This window comes from Pygocentrus nattereri, chromosome 14, assembly GCF_015220715.1.
Source record: "Pygocentrus nattereri isolate fPygNat1 chromosome 14, fPygNat1.pri, whole genome shotgun sequence".
NCBI lineage: Eukaryota > Metazoa > Chordata > Actinopteri > Characiformes > Serrasalmidae > Pygocentrus > Pygocentrus nattereri.
This window is the reverse complement of record NC_051224.1, coordinates 23642988-23650172: the sequence shown is the minus strand read 5'-3', so window position 1 is coordinate 23650172 and position 7185 is coordinate 23642988. Positions and strand designations below refer to the sequence as shown.

Here is a 7185-nt window from a genome sequence, read left to right as displayed (position 1 = left end):
TTGTGTCAAATTACATTTGCTGAAAAAATAACATTAACTTCATTAACCAAATGTTACAGTGGAGAGTTTTTCTATATTGGTTTATTCCATGTACCATCATGCACAATTTACTTAAATTTGCTCACCTGCATAGTCATTGCCCACATTCTCCTCAGCATCTATATTCACATAGACCTCACTAGAATCATCTGAATCTTCTCTCTGGTGAAAAACAGTTTCTGCATTCGCCATCATCCATCTCAGTGTGACAAGGCAACAGAATTCAGACGTAAGCAGATCACGATAAAAGAGATGTTTATTCTCTAGAAGGCAAAAAGGGGCAAGACAAAATCGTAAATGAGAGACAGGCCAAAAACAGTCAGAAACTCTAAAACCCCCTCTTTCAATTGGAATGTGATTGGTTCCTCGGTGCCTCATGCTTGTAAAAATATGGCAATTTGAAGTCAGATTAATCTTTTTGAATCACCCTGTATAAATGCGGTGTAATCAATACAGCAAGTACCCACAATGTTTATGACCTGTCTTTACAACCAGCTGATCTTTTTGTTTTTTACAACTTTTCATGAAGAAAATGATGATTGTCATTAATTTGAGTAACAGTCCTGCCACTCCAGAACCGATGAAAGGAGCCAGTGATGCTGTGAGAGATTAAGATTTTCTTCGAAGACAGCAAATGAGCAAATATTGTGCATGTTACTGTACCTTTCACAGTAACAACCAAGAGTTCAGTGTTGGGACACCTGAAGGTTCATAAAGACAGTTACTTCATAAAAACAGCTGTATTTTCCCTGATGGACAAGATCTGCCTCAGGAAAGAAGGTGGTTGAGTGGTTAACAGCTGACTGAGTTCTGGTGATACTGGATCCACTGAACTCCAATTGGAAGGAGCCTCCTGGATACTGTGCTTTGGTGGAGCAGATGATGGAGAAGCTGTGGCCCCTGGTCACCTCTGGCCACTGAGGTCCCCAGTGGAAACCATCCATCAGGAGCACTGAAGGAGATATTGGGCTGCAGCAAGTTCACTGGAAAAGTAAGAAGAACTTGTATAGAGATTTGCAAACTGAAAGCCTTGACTACAAAAATTTCAAATGTGATATGTCATAACCTCAAGCAAAAAAAAAATAACAGAACTACTCTGTGGAGAACTGAAATTTGACTAGAGACTTAGGTGTGAAGGTAACAGAGGACTAGGACTGAAGGTGACAGAGGTTCCACTCTTGGTCTCTCTAAATGACCCAGAGTTCTGTATCAGAGTGAAGGACCTGTGAACTGGGTTTCTACAGAGCAGATGATGTTAATGTGACACCCTTAAAGTGTGATCACATTTAAGTAATTATTTATTTTACATATATTTTATACAAATGTTCTTTTGGGTTTTTGTATGGGTTGTTGTCCTGTAGAGGGAGCTGTGCCAGGGGGTGGGCGCTAGACTGTGGCTTAGGTGGGCAACAGGAGAATGTTCTCAGATGAATCTGAGAGCTGAAGCTGAACACACTGTCTCATCGTGTCTTCTGTGTCCTGTTATCCAGGTGGGGAAATATGTAAAACTTTGCAAGTACAAATGTTCACAAAGCACTATAGTAAAGGTTGATGTGTGTGTACTATTGAAGGTTGAACTGTGTGTTAAATGAGCCTCTATGGCCTGGTGCATTGGCAGACGTTCTGCGTTGGCTAGCATCTGGCCGACGCTATTGGGCGCTATTAGCCTTCCGCTAGCATTAGCTACCGCGACCCGCTAACATCACATCTGGCCGACGCTACTGAGTGCTATTAGCCTTCCGCTAGCATTAGCTACCACGACCCGCTAACATCGCGTCTGGCCGACGCTATTGGGTGCTATTAGCCTTCCGCTAGCATTAGCTACCGCGGCCCGCTAACATCGCGTCTGGCCGACGCTATTGGGTGCTATTAGCCTTCCGCTAGCATTAGCTACCGCGGCCCGCTAACATCGCGTCTGGCCGACGCTATTGGGTGCTATTAGCCTTCCGTTAGCATTAGCTACCGCGGCCCGCTAACATCGCGTCTGGCCGACGCTATTGGGTGCTATTAGCCTTCCGCTAGCATTAGCTACCGCGGCCCGCTAACATCGCGTCTGGCCGACGCTATTGGGTGCTATTAGCCTTCCGCTAGCATTAGCTACCGCGGCCCGCTAAAATCGCGTCTGGCCGACGCTATTGGGTGCTATTAGCCTTCCGCTAGCATTAGCTACCGCGGCCCGCTAACCTCGCGTCTGGCCGACGCTATTGGGTGCTATTAGCCTTCCGCTAGCATTAGCTGATGCTGAATGTAGCCCACTAACCTCGCGTCTGGCCGACGGTATTCTGTACGATTTCTCGCTCTGGCGCTCCCTAACTTGGCTCTGTAACTGCGTGTCTCCCTGTCGCTATCCCTTGTGTGCTCTCGCTAGCATTAGCCACCGTGGCCTGTTAACTATGCGTCTGGCCGACGTTATTGTGTGTTATTAGTCTTCGCTAGCATTAGCTACCTCAGTCCTGTTCCCGCGCGCTTGGCCGCCGCTATTGTTTGCTATTTTCCTCCCTCTGGTTTCGCTAACTCACTGCAGTAACTACATACTTGGCAGGCGCCATTACACGCATGTAATAAGCAGCATTGATCATTTCGGTCTTATAAACACAGTTAATCTATTGGTTGTACATAAGTAGGTAAGATAATTAAATATATGTGAATATAAAACCATATTAGGTCGCTGTGAGTGAAGTTAAGGCATTCTAAATATTCAATTTATTTGTATTTCCTATTAAAGATCCTGTTTGGCCTCATTTATGTGAAGCTAGAGCCTCTGCCAACCACTGGAATGTGTTTACAAGCTATATAAGCTACAGTTGGTAACAGCTCTGGGGTTTTTCTACTTATTGTTCCTGTTCACATTCAGTTTATTCAGGCTTCCTACTCTGGTCAATTGTAAAGTCCATGCAGATAAAGTATATGAAGCTCAACTTAACAATGAGATTAAAGCACTAATAGAAAGTCAGTGTACTCAGTATGAGTTAAAGGTATTTCTGGTGAAGCTGTAACAGTGTAATGGAGTGAATTAATGCAGAACATGTGTATGAGTATTGGAGTATATTTGTGTATATATATATATATATGTATGTGTGTGTGTGTGTGTGTGTGTGTGTGTGTGTGTGTATATGTATGTATGTATATATATATATATATATATATATATATATATATATATATATATATATATATATATATATATATATATATATATATATATGCAAATGTATATGCAAATGTATAGATGTATTAATATAGAGTAATATTTTTATATACATATATTCATTTTTAGATATATTTTTGGATAAAGTGTTGGAGCCTAAGTATACTGATGAGTTATAGACCCAAGTGTTTACTGCGATGTGCAGAGTTTTGTTATTTAAGAAGTTGAAATGATCTTCTTTGTGAATTTATATGAAGTGCAAGTAATATGCAATGTTGATGTGAAACTGTGATAAAAAGAGAAGTAGGAGACCAAAGATTGTTGAGAAGAGATGATTTAGTTTTGTATGTTGTTGAATAAAAAGAAAGAGATGAATCTGAGAGCTCAAGCTGAACACACTGTCTCATCGTGTCTTCTGTATCCTGTATCCTGTTACCCAGATTCTATCTAGGCCCTGCCAACCCCAGGGTCGTATAACTGTTATGTCCCATCCCGCACACCACGGGGGGTGTAACATTAACCTTCTCTCCCCATGTGACCTCTTATGTGGGTTTGCACATAAGTTACTACAATTTTTTTGTAAAAGGTAGTGGCATAGTAGTACCGTGGTTCATTATCGCAAATCAGTCCATCTCACTGAGGCTCTGTGCTTGCAGTTTTGGTAACTGGATCATGTTCAGATATCACTCCATTACATCAAGAGACAAGTGTATAAATGCCTGGGATGCACTGCACTCGGATTATAGTTATCACTAAACCACATTTTGAGGTGGTCAGAGGTGAAGCTAGACCATATTCAACATAAAGAGTAATTTGAATGCAGATCACATTTACGTGGTAGTTGTTTGATTATAAGCTTAAATGGAAGAGATAAAACGAAAAAATAAATCTGACCTTTTTGTACAAAAGCCTTAACATGGGCAATGGCAAAAGACTAAATTTCAGTTGTAACCAATAATTAAAAATATGAATACTTCATCTTCAGTTTGTCTTATTTTGATTTTTTTTTTTTAATTCTGAACCTATTTGGTTTAAATTGGACCTGGAAATAAACAGAAGTCAATGTGTCTCAGATTTTAAATCCCACTGTAACTTAGGAACGTAGCAGAACTCTGGTTTATATATCTCCCTGTCTGTTATTTAACACCAGCATTAGTCACAAATGGTATATTTTTAAATCTTCATTTCATGCCTTCGACGGTCTCTGATGAAAGACAGGACTCAGTCTCCCAGAACGCCTTGGGAGATCACATGACTGAGTCAGGAGTTTCAGACTCTGGCTCGGCAGACTCCAACCCCCAGAATCCTACACCGGATCACATGACACCACCGCGGTCCTATCAGAGATCACAATCCCTGGACTATTGATGATTTGCACCTGTACCTACTTACTATAATGAGGAAGTAGTGTATATAAACTCAGACTGAACTTTCTAATGTCTTTCTGAGCGTTCTACATCTGTTTTGTTTGTCTTTTCCGTGTATCGACCTGATTTCGTGTTTTTCTTGATTTGGATTTCTGCCTCACACTTTTGTACCTTCCCTTCTTAGAGCTGATCTGTGTTTGACTAATTTTGCCTGCTCTCTGACTTTGATTTGTGATTTGCCCTTTCTGGATATTAAAACCTCCTATCTTCCTATCCAAAAGCATCTGGTACTCTGTTGCCTTGTCACAGAATACTTCGCCACCATGCAGACGGCGGATAAGGAGGCCTTTCGAAAGGCGCTCACGGAACAAGGACAGTTCCTGGTTCATCATCAGCATGTTCTCGCCGGAGTAACCCATTCATTAGAGTCGCTGGCTAGTCAGTAGCATAAAGTAGATGACCAACCAATTCTGGAATATTAGCATTGCGGAACCATCTGCTGTGGCGGTTGCTGCTAACACCATGACTTTGGCTTCACCTACAACTTTCCCGGTTAGTAAACCAGATAAATATGCCGGTGAACCTGATAAATGTAGAGGATATTTGTTACAATGCTCAGTGTGTCTTGCTAATTCACCTTTGGGAACTGACCAAGCTAAGTTTTTTTTTTTTTTTTTTTTTTTTTTTTTTTTTTTTTTTTTTTTTTTTAAATCTCCCGTTTATCAGACAAGGCATTAGAATGGGCTACTGCCAGTTGGGGACTTTTAAGTAAGTGGACCTATGAACATTTTATCAAGGAGTTCAAGCTCGTTTTTGACCAGCCTTATGAAGGTAAAATCAGTGAGGATCTATAGTCCCGATTACGCCAAGTTTGGAGATCAGTAGTAGAATATGCTCTGGAGTTTAGAACCCTGGCTGCCAGTAGTGGCTGGAATGAAGTAGCTTTATTAGTCCCATTCCGTCAAGGGCTTAACATGGACATTCTCAACGAACTGGCTAGTAAAGATGACGGATTGTCCGTAGACCAGCTTATTACTTTGGTTATTAAATTGGACCATCTGTTGAACGCCAGAAGACAGAATAAGACCTTCAGAATGCCCAGACCCACCTTGACCCAAGTAAGAGTCCCCAGAGAGTCTAATGAGAACCCTGAGCCTATGGTCTGTGAGTCATCTCGGTCAGGGGCGTTGCCTGGGTATGTAAAGATCTGGGGCTCTGCCCAATTATTTATATATATATATATATATATATATATATATATATATATATATATATATATAATTTTTTTTTTAACAATACGTACCCTGATATATAATGTTTAACACTATAATATGGAGTTGTGGTGTGTGTGTTTTTTTTTTTTTTTTTTTTTTTTTTATTCAACAGATTTAAAATTTAACAAAGGGTGCACAAATTCTGCAGAATGACTGTTGGTGACCTAAAGATAGTGAGCTTTTACTAAAGGACATGGACCAGGTATATTCCATCAGTAAATCCATTCCTCAATAAAGTATGCAAAACAGTATGTAAACAATGGATTTCATGCAACTGTGTAATGTAAACAATTCACTTGTTTCTAAGTTGTTCTTTTACCTTTTATGACACATTGAAACAAATTATTGAAAGAAATATTAATAATTATTAGTGCTAAGGGGTCTACACAATTAACACTCTTTAAGAATTACTTATTATCTATCCTGTATGTCTTTCTTCTCCTAACCTGTTCTTTCTTTAGATCAGTCCAGTCCTGATCAGTTCAGTTCATTTCAGGTCTCTCCACATTTCCTCCCTCTCCACCCTCTCTTCTACCCTGTTAAATAGTAATTCAGGAAAGCATGCTTAAAATAAAGCTGGAAACAATATTTTAAATACAAAAAACGTGTCTTTTATTAATAATGTGTTTATTAGGCATCGTTTTCCATACCGCTTGTATTGTCTTCTCCCCTCTCCTCTCCTCTCCTCTCCAGTTCTACTCTGTTCTCCTCTCCTGTTCTCTCCTCTTTCCTCTCCTGTCCTCTGCTCTTCTTTTCCTGTTGTCTGTTCTCATCTCCTCTCCTGTTCTCTCCTCTCCAGGTCTCTGTTCTCCTGTCCTCTGCTCTGCTCTCCTCTCCTGTTGTCTGTTAGCTAACTAATTCCGAAGCTGACTAGTGACAAGCTGCATTTTATTAAGCACACAGTGGGTTTGATCTGTGTTTTGATTCGGAAACGTGTGTTTTTAACCAGCTATCAGAGCTCCACAAACAATGTCATCACAGTTTACATAGTTAACTACCGTTACCTTTCTCCTTGAAAAAACGCCGTATATCCATTTTCTTTCACCGTCAGCGACCTGCAACCTGCTGCCAAAAATGGCTAGAGCACATGTGCGCTCCCCCACGTGGGTGGGGGTGGGCTCTCCTCCGCGCCCGCAAAACCAGCAAGCTGATTGGCTGTTTCTCCTGAAAGGCGGAACTTTATCCTTGAAGCGGTACTATGATTAGCGTTAAGAGATTTCCTATTCTCACAGCAGCATTGGCCTCTTCATTAATAGTACAGCTGAGCGAAAAGGTTCGGGGCTACTGGATAATCATTCGGGGCTGAAGCCCCGGAAGCCCACCCCAGGCGACGCCCCTGATCTCGGTTATCACAGGA

The 7185-nt window shown here is 41.0% G+C and overlaps 1 long non-coding RNA gene across 1 annotated transcript; it reads right to left on the bottom strand.

Annotated features, from left to right (window-relative positions):
* Positions 1-277: 277 nt before the first annotated feature.
* On the bottom strand, positions 278-6913 carry LOC119265097. The gene is made up of 2 exons (XR_005131392.1): positions 6833-6913; positions 278-1022 (listed from the first exon to the last, which is right to left on the bottom strand). It is a non-coding gene; the product is annotated as an uncharacterized LOC119265097 (long non-coding RNA).
* Between the last annotated feature and the right edge of the window lie 272 nt (positions 6914-7185).